This window comes from Schistocerca americana, chromosome X (genome assembly GCF_021461395.2).
Source record: "Schistocerca americana isolate TAMUIC-IGC-003095 chromosome X, iqSchAmer2.1, whole genome shotgun sequence".
Classification (NCBI taxonomy): domain Eukaryota; kingdom Metazoa; phylum Arthropoda; class Insecta; order Orthoptera; family Acrididae; genus Schistocerca; species Schistocerca americana.
The window spans coordinates 883,805,174-883,819,107 of NC_060130.1; the positions used below are offsets into that span (position 1 = coordinate 883,805,174).

Here is a 13,934-nt window from a genome sequence, read left to right on the forward strand (position 1 = left end):
ACTGGAGTATAATCGTCTTCAGTGATGTGTCCTGCTTCCAACTGGGCTCCGACGACCAGCGAAGACGTATCTGGAGACACCCTGGGCAAAAGTGGGATACCATCCTCACTCGCTCACCATACGGCTCGACAACCAGAAGTGATCGTCTGGGGTGCTATTTGTTTTAATATCAGGCTTGGCTTGATTCAAATGGCTCTGAGACTAAACATTTGAGGTCATCAGTCCCTTAGAACTTAGAACTACTTAAACCTAACTAACCTAAGGACATCACACACATCCATGCCTGAGGCAGAATTCGAACCTGCGACCGTAGCGGTCGCGCGGTTCCAGACTATAGCGCCTAGAACCGCTCGGCTACCCCGGCCGGCTCATATCAGGAGCTCTTTGGTTGTCAACCTCGGCACCCTTACAGCCTAGCTGTACGTCGACGATCTTCTGCATCCCGTTTTGTAGCCCTTCGTAGCAAGTCATCCTGTGTTTACATTTCAGCAAGTTAATGCCCTACCGCACACCTCTAGAATTTCTACTGCTTGCATTCGTGCTTGCCAAACCATATCTTGGCCAGCAAAGTCGCCGGGTCTCTCCCCAACTATAAATGTTTGGTGCGTTATGGGTAGGGCTCTCCAACGACCTCGGCATTTTGACGATCTAGAGCGCCAATTGGACAGATTTTGGCAAGATATCTCATCAGAAGGACATCCAACAACTCTGTCAATCAATGCCAGTGGTGGACCAACACATTATTGACTTGCTGAATTTGTGAAGATCTTTCTCTTCAATAAATCATCCACTAGTGCTATTTTGCTGGCCGGAGTGGCCGAGTTTGTCTATCAAGGAAGAGACGGCCGATTCTTCCACTTTGCTTGTACACTACTGTAAACGCTCCATCTTTTAAGCCTAGGTGTTTATGCGACGTTTGTCTGGAATATTCTTATATAAATCCAATATTGTGCAGTGCTACTCACAAAAATTCTTTAATGTGAAACCACTGTCAACAGTTAATGTCATCTCCAAAAGCAGTCATGTCGCTAGTAGATGGCAGTTCGGATCTCTTACAGAGGAACAAAATTGAATGAAATTTTGCATTCCTTCTTTTATTCAGATCATACGTTATTGAATATGTTTCTATCGAGAGTGATCGATGACGCCATTAGCAGGCCGTTGTGGCCGAGCGGTTCTAGGCGCTACAGTCTGGAACCGCGCGACCGCTACTGTCGCAGGTTCGAATCCTGCCTCGGGCATGGATGTGTGTGATGTCCTTAGGTTAGTTAGGTTTAAGTAGTTCTAAGTTCTAGGGGACTGATGACCGCAGCAGTTAAGTCCCATAGTGCTCAGAGCCATTTGAACTAGTGCTATTTTGTCGTTGAAGCGATGAAATCTCTGTGTAACATTGCATAATCCAACTGGTATCCGAGTTAATTACGCGAGGTAGTGTAGCATTTAGCATATTTAGCAGACTGGTCTCGCATTCGGGAATACTACGGTTCAAATCTGCGGCCGGCCATTCTGCTTTATCTTCTGCGTGATTCCCCTTAAGGCAAATGTCTGTATAGATCCTTCGAAAGGGCCCGGCTGGTTTCATTTCCAATCCTTCCTTGATACGAGTTTGCCCTCCGTCTCTAATGACCTCATTGTCCACGGGAAGTTAAACATTAATCTTCTTTCCTTCTACCGAGTAAACTGGAAATGTGTAAACGGCATTTGAATCTTATTGTGGTTATGGGAACGTGGTACATGAATCACTTAAAAATAAATAAATGAAACTGAATATTCACAGCAAAGTCCTCTATGTGGGGAACGGGAGAATTGTCAGCCTCAACTAGGGTGCTGAATTGTCGGTAAACATGACATGTCGCCAGTCCTCATTCTTTTTCTATCATGTAGCGAGCCTGAGTAGCTGCTATGCAGCGGGCAACAGAATCCTTTGGCAGACATTGCGGCTTCGAAACATTCATGGTTTTGGTAGCCATAGGGATAGTCTTTCATGGATCAGCTGCCTATATGTTGCGATTGAACTGTAGAGTACGGAGCAGGTGCTAAGGCTGGCGATGGGTAGCTGTATCCAAGAACGTGCGAAGTCAGTTATCGTACAAAGATCCGGCTACTGTCGAGCGGGTGCTTGTATCTTCGATACGACAAAAGTGTAAAGGATTCTTCTATTGGGATCTCATATTAATAAGATTCTGCTGGCAATGTCCGGCAACATTCCATAAAATGACAGGTACTCCGTAGCGATGATCGCAAGAACAACCTAGGCAACGGCTAATTTACGGATAAATTCACTTCGGAGATGAAACTTCGCGACTACCTAATATGCTGATGGACTTGATAGCTTACGTTCTTATGGCGTCCGTATACTTTCCAGCAGCTTTCATCGTAGAGGAAGCGAGGGAAGATAGGTAGACATGCCAGCATATTTTTGAATAAAAGATTGTACCATTGTCACGCGTTGTGTTACGAAAAGTTGACAGTTGTCTTACTAGCAATCAATCTCTGTTGCTACTAACTACAGTACCAGTTGAGTTTTTTTTTTTTTTCGGGCAGAGGACGATACTGTCGAACTTTCGCGTAAAGGTTTTGGTGTTATTAGCACGTCCGCTTGTACACAGGTCGGTGTCGGCTTTGCTAGTGGGCCGCTGTCCTGTGAAAGATGACGGCGATGGTGGGAAGTCAAGCGCAACAATCTGCACTTCAGATGCTGCTACGTCTAGCTTGTGAAGAAACACTAGTGATACCTTTCAAAGTTGTTGTTGTGGTCTTCAGTCCAAAGACTGGTTTGATGTAGCTCTCCATCCGAGTGGTCTAAGGCGCTGCAGTCATGAACTTTGAGGCTGGTCCCGGCGGAGGTTCGAGTCCTCCCTCGGGCATGGGTGTGTGTGTTTGTCCTTAGGATAATTTAAGTTACGTTGTGTGTATGCTTAGGGACTGATGACCTTAGCAGTTAAGCCCCATAAGATTTCACACACATTTGAACATTTTTTTTTTTTTTTTGACAATCTGCAGTTCCTTTGGTATTGGTACGTTAATCTTATTCTCACATATATCTCTGATACTTACAAAAGTGTCTATACATGGCTATGTACAGGAATATGGTAATCTTCATGGCTATGTACAGGAATATGGTAATCTTATTAGGCGCAGACTGAAACTTGACTATAGACTGGTACAGACAAATGTAGAACTCGTACAGACTGGTGCAGACAAATGCAGACTGACTAATCAGAGGCCTGTACACTCATTATAATACCTCGCGCGTTCATGTATCACTGCACGAGTGTGGTCCGCGAGGAGAAAAGGTTCTACGTTAGCAGGAATCTCATTGGCTGCGTTACCTATTAATACGCGGATCAGCGGAAGCAGAATTCGGTCCGTCTCTATGGCAGCGCCATCTCGTAGTGCGGAGACGGACGAGCGCTGCGCCTGCGCTGTTGTGCTTAGTGGGGCACACTCTAGTGGGAAAGTTGTGTACGTACTGACTACGCGGAACTATGTACACAACAGTCTCCCTTTACGATTTTTAGCACACACGCATCCCTCCATTGCTAAACTGATGATCTCTTGATGCCTCAGAATGTGTCCTGAGTATCAACCGATCCCTTCTTCTAGTCAAGTTGTACCACACATTTCTGTTTTTCCCAATTCTATTCAGTACCTCCTCATTAGTTACGTGATCTACCCATCTAATCTTCACCATTCTACTATAGCACCACATTTCAAAAGCTTCTATTCTCTTCTTGTTTAAATTGTTTATCGTCCATGTTTCACATCCATACACGGCTACACTCCGTACAAATACTTTCAGAAAGGACTTCCTGACACTTCAAAGCCGCGCGGGATTAGCCGAGCAGTCTAGGCGCTACAGTCATGGACTGTGCGGCTGGCCCCGGCGTAGGTTCGAGTCCTCCCTCGGGCATGGGTGTGTATGTTTGTCCTTAGGATAATTTACGTTAAGTAGTGTGTAAGCTTAGGGACTGATGACCTTAGCAGTTAAGTCCCATAAGGTTTCACACACATTTCAACATTTTTGACACTTCAAACTATACTCGATGTTAACAAATTTCTCTTCCTCAGAAACGCTTTTCTTGCCATTGATAGTCTACATTTTATACCCTATCTACTTCGACCATCATCAGATATTTTGCTGCCCATATAGCAAAACTCATGTAGTAATTTAAGTGTCTCATTTCCTAGTCTCATTCCCTCAGCATCACGTGATTCAATTCGACTACATTCCATTACCGACGTTTTTCTTTTGCTGATGTTCATCCTATACCCTCCTTTCAAGACACTGTCAATTCCATTCAACTGCTCTTCCAGGTCCTTTGCTGTCTCTGACAGAATTACAATGTCAAAGTTAAACATATAAAATTCTATTTAGCTTTAGGTTTTCGCTGGGCTCACTAATGCGGTGACGAATCCGCGGCAGAGTCTTCAGGAAAAGGACACGGCCAGCTTCGTTCATCATTCTTGTCCCATCCGCGCTTGTGTTCCGTCTGTAATTACGTCATTGTCGCCGGGCGTATGTCGGCAGTGATTTCTCAGCTCTTAGCTGGACTGTGACGTTTAGGCGGCGACTGCGGCAGACTTGGGCAGACTCGCTGCCGGCGGTGGCGGCATCGCAGCACGCATTCCCAGGCCGCGCCGCGCCGCGCCGTGTAATTTCTCTAACCACATATCTCAAACCAATACAACTACAGTACCCGGCCCCCGTGCGTTTTATAACCATCTATTAATGCAAAACACCTTCCACACGACCACGAAAAAATCCCTCACCCGCTCATCGACTCACTGTGTCAAGGTTGCAGGCGGAGTGAAGACGGTCAGTTTCCAGCCAAGCTTTGGAACGGCTATTCTGTGCTTTTAAAACGTTCGACAAGCTATTCCATACACTGTCCTACAGAATTTAAAATGACAGACAACTAAGAAAGACACATTCCCATCACTGTCACCGCCTCACTTATTTCCTTTTCATACTTTTATTTTCATTAGCCTTTGCGTTATCAAATGGTTCAAATGGCTCCGAGCACTATGGGACTTAACTTCTGAGGTCATCAATCCCCTAGAACTTAGAACTACTTAAACCTAACTAACCTAAGGACATTACACACATCCATGCCCGAGGCAGGATTCGAACCTGCGACCGTAGTGGTCGCGCGGATCCAGACTGCAGCCTAGAACCGCTCGGTCACTGCGGCCGGCTTTGCGTTATCTTCTTGTGTGAAGTATTTATTACATTCGTCATGCGTTATCGTCTTGTGTAAAGTATTTATTACATTCGTCATAGTAAATCTAGAATTAACAGATTATGCTAAAGAATCATTTAACAGTACGTTCAGTTCCCCGGTAGTGGCAGTCTGAAGTCAGGGAACTGGTAAACGACTTCTTTATAGCTGTCTGAGCATCAAAATACCTTTAATTAAAATAGAGATTGTAGAGTCTGGAAGTTAGAAATCGAATGGCGTCATCAAAATGGTTCAAATGGCTCGGAGCACTGTGGCACTTAACTGCTGTGGTCATTAGTCCCCTAGAACGTAGAACTACTTGAACCTAACTAACCTAAGGACATCACACACATCCATGCCCGAGGCAGGATATGAACCTGCTACCGTAGCGGTCGCGCGGTTCCAGACTGTAGCGCCTAGAACCGCTCGGCCACAACGGCCGGCTAATGGCGCCATCGATCACTCTCGATAGAAACATATTCAATAACATATGATCTGAATAAAAGAAGGAATGCAAAATTTCATTCAACTTTGTTTCTCTGTAAGAGATCCGAATTGCCATCTACTAGCGACATGACTGCTTTTGGAGATCACATTAACTGTAGACAGTGGTTTCACATTAAAGAATTTTTGTTAGTAGCACTGCACAATATTGGATTTATATAAGAATATTCGAGACAAACGTCGCATTAACACCTAGGCTTAAAAGATGGAGCGTTTACAGTAGTGTACAAGCAAAGTGGAAGAATCGGCCGTCGCTTACTTGATAGATAAACCTAAAGTTCACTTAAGATGATTTTGTTTAAACTTCGGAAATCTACATTAGGTCTTCTGGACAGAAAATTAAACATCTGCTAACACAAACGAATAATTATCTTTAGTTGAGCCTTACTCATATTCTAGCATGAGTCGTAATAGGTAAACATCAGTTTTCGCCTATATAGTTTATATATACTAAAATATATTTACAGCAACTGTGCTGAATTATTTCGAAAGTAGTCACATTAAGACACTGCCTTATTACTCCTTTTATTTTAACGGAATGTTTTTCATTAAGTCAAATTAAAGTTTCGTTATGCAACGCACTCTCAAGAGTAAATTCCAAGTTTTTGCTATTCTTACTCAAACGATATGAAGCTGGTATTCTTAGCAATGTTGTTTTGGTTATTTTTCTGGGTGGTAGAAGTCATGTATTGCATCGCGTCTGTCGTTCAAGTAATACCGTTGTGACAGATAACCATTATACATCGCTGCGAGCGACGTGTAGTGATCTTCAAAAGTGCTCATGGCATGTAGCTAAGGCTGTTTTTCTTGAAGTTAAATAAAAGTTAATTCACAGCAGTTATGATTGCGACAAGTTGTAATCAGGGATAATCTTACGGTAGGCCACCCGCGTAATTAGCACGGCAAAAGTAAGTTGTCTTCATAGTATTTCAACACATATAGTTTTGTGCTCTATTACGACAGCCACTCAGAAAATGACGAACGCTGATTCCAAAACACCAAGCATGATGTGTGCAGCTAGAGATCCAGTATGTTACGGTCTACGTTTGCGTTGATGGTACCAATCTCAACTACATAGTCGGCAGTCTCAATTAACAGATTGCTATCCAAATTCAGGATATTTCAGCAACATCTCCGAACACGTATAAGTACAGTGTCATTCAGCATGATTTCATCAGTTGCGATGCTTTTGCGTACGGAAGACTCTGCGGCCGCACGCCGCCATCTCACGACGATCGCAGCGATGCCGTAACAGAAAAGTTCTTGAAAACATACTCGGAAGCATGTAGCAGAAATGTATTTTATTATATGAACGATTACAGACTTCTTTAGGCTGCACTTTATTGATGTTGACTACTGATATAACATGCATCACTGACTTCGGAGTATAAATTGCGTCACGAGATTTATATGGGGTCTGTTCAAATGTATGTGAGTTCTTAAGGGACCAAACTGCAGAGGTCATCGGTCCCTAGGCTTACACACTACTTAAAACAACTTAAACTAACCTAGCATTCATTGGGAGAATCTGAGGGAAGTGTAGCTCGTCCATATAGGAGACCGTGTACAAAACACTAGTGCGGCCATTCTTGGGTACTGCTCGAGTGTTTGGGATGCCTACCAGGTCGGATTAAAGGAACATATCGAACTAATTTAGAGCGAGTGGCTACATTTGTTTGCGTTAGTTTCGACCAAAACGCGAGTACTTCGGAGATGCTCTGTGAATTCAAATGAGAATCCCTGAAGGGAAGACGATGTTATTTTCACGAAACAATGCTGAAAAAAATTTAGATAACTGGCATTTGCAGCGCGACTCCAGAACGATTGTGCTGCCGCCAATGTGTAAGGACGACGAAGATAAGAGAAATTAGGCTCGTACGGAGGCATACAGACAGTCGCTTCCCCCTCATTCTATTTGAGGGTGCAACAGGAAAGAAAATGATTAGTGGTGGTACAGGGTACTCTCCGCCATGCACCATACGGTGGCTTGCGGAGTGTGTATGTAGATGTAGATATAGATGTAGAAAGATTTCATACTTTGATTGGGTATGTCTGCATACTGCATAGTTCCAACGCGGTGGGAGTTTTCCCACTGGTACTGGTCAGTAACAGAAGACGTCTTTGGAAATAAACTAAACTAACGCATAAAACTTCAACATAAGGATATTTGTTGAATAGAATGTTGGTGGGGCTACAGAGTAAGATAAACCTTAATATCATGAAACTTTGCATTTGAGAGTGAAACTGGAAAACAGACGCAGCAGGAACTGGATATGTAATCCATCCATCATATAAACATATAAAATGCAGGGTGGAACTAGGTCCATCTTGCATTTTATATGCTTTTATAACTAGTGAGTTATATATCCAGTAGCTGTTGCGTCCATTTTCCATTTCATATTGCTTTATGACGGATGGGTCACGTATCCAGGTACTGTTTCACATCTGACGATGCCCCAAAAGAGTGAAACGCGTCGTTGATATTAAATAATTTCGCAACCAAGACTGTTTTTATTATGAAATAATTCGAAACTGGTTGCTATAGCACTCTGACACAATGGAATGGAATAACTTTTAGTTAAAAATGTGTTTAGACCGAAGACACAATTTCTAAAAATAGTAACGAAAGCGAAAATTTTCTTCCTCAAAATCAAATTTTAACAGGCTATGTGGTTATCCCTAGCTTCCTCGAATTCATTCCGATGGCGTGGCATAGTCCCTGTGTGATGGTTGAAGAACTTTATTGGCAGCCTATACCATTCCTTTGATAATTATATTTCATTTCACATGTAAAGACCTTGCTGGACAATCCACCCGGTGTTATCTTCCACTTGCCAAGATATTTATCCAGCAGAGCCTCTCGATGCAGAAGGTATTATTGTCCACTTAGAGGATGTCCTGAACAACTGCACCTCTAAAAGTCCCATGTGTGTTTGGAATACCTCGTCTCTCAACCTCTGAGCCTCAACACTACTACTTTTACACAAAACAACAGAGACTGCTAACAGTTACCAACGAACTATTTGTGAAGTGTTTTCGTGCAAGACTGTTTGTCGACTTTTTAACTCCCCATATCAAGTGACACGTTTCATCAAAATCGACCAGCTCAGGCGCAGTGGAAAATCGGTTTACTACAGATGTGTCCTTGAGCACAGTCGAAAGGTAAAAACGGCAGAGCGCCTTCGCTGCCTCCGGAAAGCGACTTGCAGAAATGAAAGGAACGAATGCAGACATATGTAGACTCAAATGAGTCCTAATCTGAAGACAAACACCATTTTCTGAACATGTTTGGTAAGCAAACAAATTTTCAGCATCAGTTCGTTGGCAGTTGTCGGGCTTATGGGCTACTTGTTTTGGCACGCAACTGATTCTCTCGATCGCTCAAGGATGTTCCTTAGGTTATAGCACGATTTTGAGAAGAGCAGAGCTCCAAATCCATTTCTTTTTTTACCAGAGTGAAAAGGATTTGTGGGAAACCGTGGAAAACTGACGACGGACGTTCGGTAAGTAATGCAACACTTTTTTTTTCGCTTCCAATCTCTATTGAAAAAATGTGGAATTTGTTTTGAGACTGCGTGAAATATTCCCGTTTCAGACCCTATTGTTTTATGAGGTTCCGATAGGTGGCGGCGCCATACGTAGCATTCAAAATCGCGTCTCTAATTGAGGTGCGCTCCAAGCAGTTTCTTTTGGTGGAAAACGAGAGCATCGGAGATATTCATATGCGCTTGTAGAATGTCTATGGAGACCTGGCAGTGAACAAAAGGACGAGGAGTCGCCCGGCTAGGCGTCTATTGTCATCGCAACGAGGTCGCAAAATCCTGTCCGATCTATTCCGTGCTGGCAGGCCGCACACAGCTGTGACTCCTGCAATGTTAGAACGTGTGGACACACTCTTTCGAGATGATAGACGGATCGCAACCAGACACCTCGCTGCTCCACTCTGCGCAGCCGATAGGAGATCAGAAAACTTCATTTAATTGCTTGTCCTTATCCACCCTTCAGCCCAGATCTTACATCTTCCGACTGTCTGGCCTAATGGAGGATGCATTCCGCGGGAAGCAGTACGTGGATGATAAGGAGGTTATTGATGCATCAAGACTTTGGCACCGATGTCGACCAGTAGAGTGATACCATGCGGGCATACAGGTCCTCCTACTAAGGGGCGTTGCCGTCGCATTGAACGGATATTGTATTGAAAAATTGGGTTTTATAGCCAAAAGAAAAAATGTTCAAATGTGTGTGAAATCTTATGGGACTTAACTGCCAAGGTCATCAGTCCCTAAGCTTACACACTACTTAACCTAAATTATCCTAAGGACAAACACACACACCCATTCGGACTCGAACCTCCGCCGGGACCAGTCGCACAGTCCATGACTGCAGCGCCCTAGACCGCTCGGCTAATCCCGCGCGGCTAGCCAAAAGAGAGGGGAATAATATGGTGTATTGGAATCGTGAATAAAACCAACTTGCTTTTAAGAAAGAGATGTGTTGCATTACATATTGAACGGCCCTTGTAAATTTGGCGTTCACACCAAGTCGTAATTTTCAAACCGGTTTCTGGCAAAATCAAATTATTTATTTGGGGGTTTAGCACGGACGTAAATCGATTATATGTATTTGACGTAAGAATGTTGTACTGGTGATCGACATTGACATGCAATACGAGTAAATGTCGCATTGAAAATATTCTGGCTAGTGATATTAGTACCTATTGTACAAGGATGTTCCACTGTGGCAAGCTAATGTATTGTAGAAGTTTTCAGCTGCATATTTATGATGAAACACGAAACCTAGGCAAGAAGAAGGAACAGTACGGTTTAACGTCTCGTCGATGACGACATAATTATATCGGGATGGACTGAGGTAGGCTATCATCCATGGTCTTCCAAGTAGTCACCCGAAAGTTAGACAGTGCTGATTTTTGTAGACTACAGATAATCACATTATTATGATCACTGGCTGAATGTGAACATACATGTCATAGCTGATGTTGCGTGTTGACAGCTTTGCTCTAATCTCTGATCTGGTGATCATTCCTTGCACGGCATGTGTGTAAGTTAAACATTAAAATGTTATTCCTGCTGAACCTCTTGATGTGACGTTACGGTTACCTGACTTGCTGGATTTGCCTCAGGTGGAGATGTGTTGTCCTCAAGCAGCTGCGGAGGGAATTATCGCAGCAGGACTGGCCGCAGATGATGTGGGTGTTGTCCTCAGGTTTCTGCAGAGAAAATTATTCTCGCGGCGGGTTGTGATCATGTTACGTGCTGTTTGGTCTGTGTGATGTATGCTTTCAAAACATTTGAGCGGCCAAATGGGGATTTTAGCCCCGTCTTCACAAATCGGAGTCCTGTGTTTTAACCACTAAGACACCTCACTTTCTCACAGACAGAGACGTATAGAAGCCGTTATTGTGCGTTACCTTTATTGTTGTAGAATCAAAAACAACAAAAAGTAAATATGTGTGTTTTATCACAAGCAAAGGAATTGCACGTAAACATAATATTAATATATAATGATTAAGTATAAAAGTCAGCTGAGATATCAAAAACTGATATGATGTTTTAATGACCTAGTGGCAAATTGCTGATTTCTTAAAGGTCAAAACAAAGAAGGAACGATTAATATATTTCAGCGTTCAGATGCTGAGTGGAATACGCATGCACACAACCTGGTTCGTAAACGGTAGAGTAATTCGCAGACGTTACATACAGAACTTATAGAAGGTGCAGATGTAGATGAAGAACGTGCCAAGATAACAAAAATCTTCAGAAAGATTCCCATACGGCTCGCCGTTTAACGCGTTTCGATATAACCGAACCAGTGTCCTTGTTGCATCACTGATGACTTGGGAAACTCAGACACGAATATCTAAACAACTGTCGATGTCTATTCCAGGTGGAAAGAAATCAACCGCTCACTGCTAGACAGCCGGCCGGGGTGGCCGAGCGGTTCTAGGCGCTACAGTCTGGAACCGAGTGGCCGCTACGGTCGCAGGTTCGAATCCTGCCTCCGGCATGGACGTGTGTGATGTCCTTAGTTTAGTTAGGTTTAAGTAGTTCTAAGTTCTTGGGGACTGATGACCTCAGATGTTAAGTCCCATAGTGCTCAGAGCCGTTTGAACTGCTGGACGTATTTATCTTGTCGTTTTCCTAATGAGATTTAGGGAAATCGTTGTCAACCTGTATCTGGAAGACCAGATGGGGGTTTGAACCCCTTTCCCACAAAATAAGAATTAACTGCATTATTCTTACGACTTGATGGGAGGTAACTTAACCAAAAATTCTATTCCACTTACTGCCGTTTGAAATCCTCTGTCCTGAAACGGAAAGCCATGCGTCTTAGCATACCGCTTTAAAATGAATACTGACGACGATTAACACGGCAGACACAGAAACTACAGCTCTCGGTGTTGTTGGTCACATTGGAATGGCTATTTACATTGTTTTATTATGCTCCCCATCTGTTTCCGGTGATGTCATATTACTTTTTGCGAGTTAGTACTTCCACGAATCAGATTCATACGGGAATAACGAAGTCTGGGAGCGATGATGTCTCCTAGAAAGAAGTCCTCTTTGAGTAGAAATGCTAGCATGCACTGCGACGTGCCGGCAGCGGCCTTGATGGAGTAACAGACAACGCGGCATAGTATAGCACACAGGCGCTGCCCGCGACTTCACACGCGATACACCTGTTGATCCAAGTGCCATTTCTGCACATACATACTTAACTCTATCTTAGGTCAAATTTGCTCCTTCTTTCTCTTTTTTTGATTGTGGCCATCTAAGGACAATGTAAAATAACCTAATGCATTGGCCTCTTACGCAAAATTTTTTGCAAGTGAACTCTACGGTAGACCAGCAACAATGTTTTTCAAAAACAGAGCGGGACTTTCACTTCTTTAGCCGTGAGTGCTTCTAAAATAAGATTACGTTTCTCACGACGTAAATAAAGGGATTTTGTCCCGTATGCAACTGAAAAAAATGTAACATTCACTATGGTTGAAAGATAAAATAGAATGCAATATCTAGAAACATATAATTAAAAAAATGATGTAAGAGGCGTAAGACTTTGAGGAAAAGCTTCAAAAGTTTATTGTCCACTACTTCAAGTAATGTTCGATACTGACCATGACTTACCAGATCTAGTTCACAGTTCGATTACTGCGGCTGGATTGGAGAGCCGGTTGCTTGCTCTTTTATTTTTCTCTCGGGCGCACAGTTGTACAAGGTGAACCCAGACTCAACTAAAAACTTTTGGATATAATTCAGGAATATTTTCTGAGTATTTTGTCAAAAGGGGCTCGTGACCTCCAGTGTCTCAAAAATGGCTCTGAGTACTATGGGACTTAACATCTATGGTCATCAGTCCCCTAGAACTTAGAACTACTTAAACCTAACTAACCTAAGGACACCACACACATCCATGCCCGAGGCAGGATTCGAACCTGCGACCGTAGCAGTCAGCCGGCCGAAGTGGCCGTGCGGTTAAAGGCGCTGCAGTCTGGAACCGCAAGACCGCTACGGTCGCAGGTTCGAATCCTGCCTCGGGCATGGATGTTTGTGATGTCCTTAGGTCAGTTAGGTTTAACTAGTTCTAAGTTCTAGGGGACTAATGACCTCAGCAGTTGAGTCCCATAGTGCTCAGAGCCATTTGAACCATTTGACCGTAGCAGTCGCGCGGTTCCGGACTGAGCGCCTAGAACCGCGAGACCACCGCGGCCGTCTTCCAGTGTCTCCTCACAGTATAATTGCATTTCGTTTGATTTCTTATCCGCATTTGTCTCCGTCTGTAATGCCCTGAAAATGTCTGTAGAACAGTGCAAATGTTAGCGACATGCAGTGTGAATCTTGCTTGAGAACAAACGTGCTCAGATCAAGGAAAAAAACATTCGTAGTACCGGGAATTGAATCCGTGTCCTCCGTATGAGGAGGAAATGTTTCAAACAATGACCCTGTACGAAGAAGATTATTCCCCAAACGTAGATGGGAATTATTTTATGTGGGTCCTTGAACCACGCATTTTTCAGTACTCTTCTTCATATAATTTATTCTAGATCTGTCTGTACACCTACATACATACTCCGCAAGCCACAGCACGTTGCGTGGCAGAGAATACCACGTACCACTACTAGTCATTTCCTTTCCTGTTCCACTCGAGGGAAGAACGACTGTCTAAAAGTACGTGTCACTCACTGTATTT

At 43.4% G+C, this 13,934-nt stretch overlaps 1 protein-coding gene and 1 non-coding gene across 2 annotated transcripts in view; one reads left to right on the forward strand and one right to left on the reverse strand.

Annotated features, from left to right (window-relative positions):
• Window positions 1-13,934, reverse strand: part of LOC124556370 (circadian locomoter output cycles protein kaput) — an 815,111-nt gene that overhangs the window by 613,811 nt on the left and 187,366 nt on the right. The gene's annotated exons all lie outside the window — the stretch shown is intronic.
• Window positions 11,667-11,750, forward strand: Trnap-ugg. Its single transcript has one exon. It is a non-coding gene; the product is annotated as a tRNA-Pro (tRNA).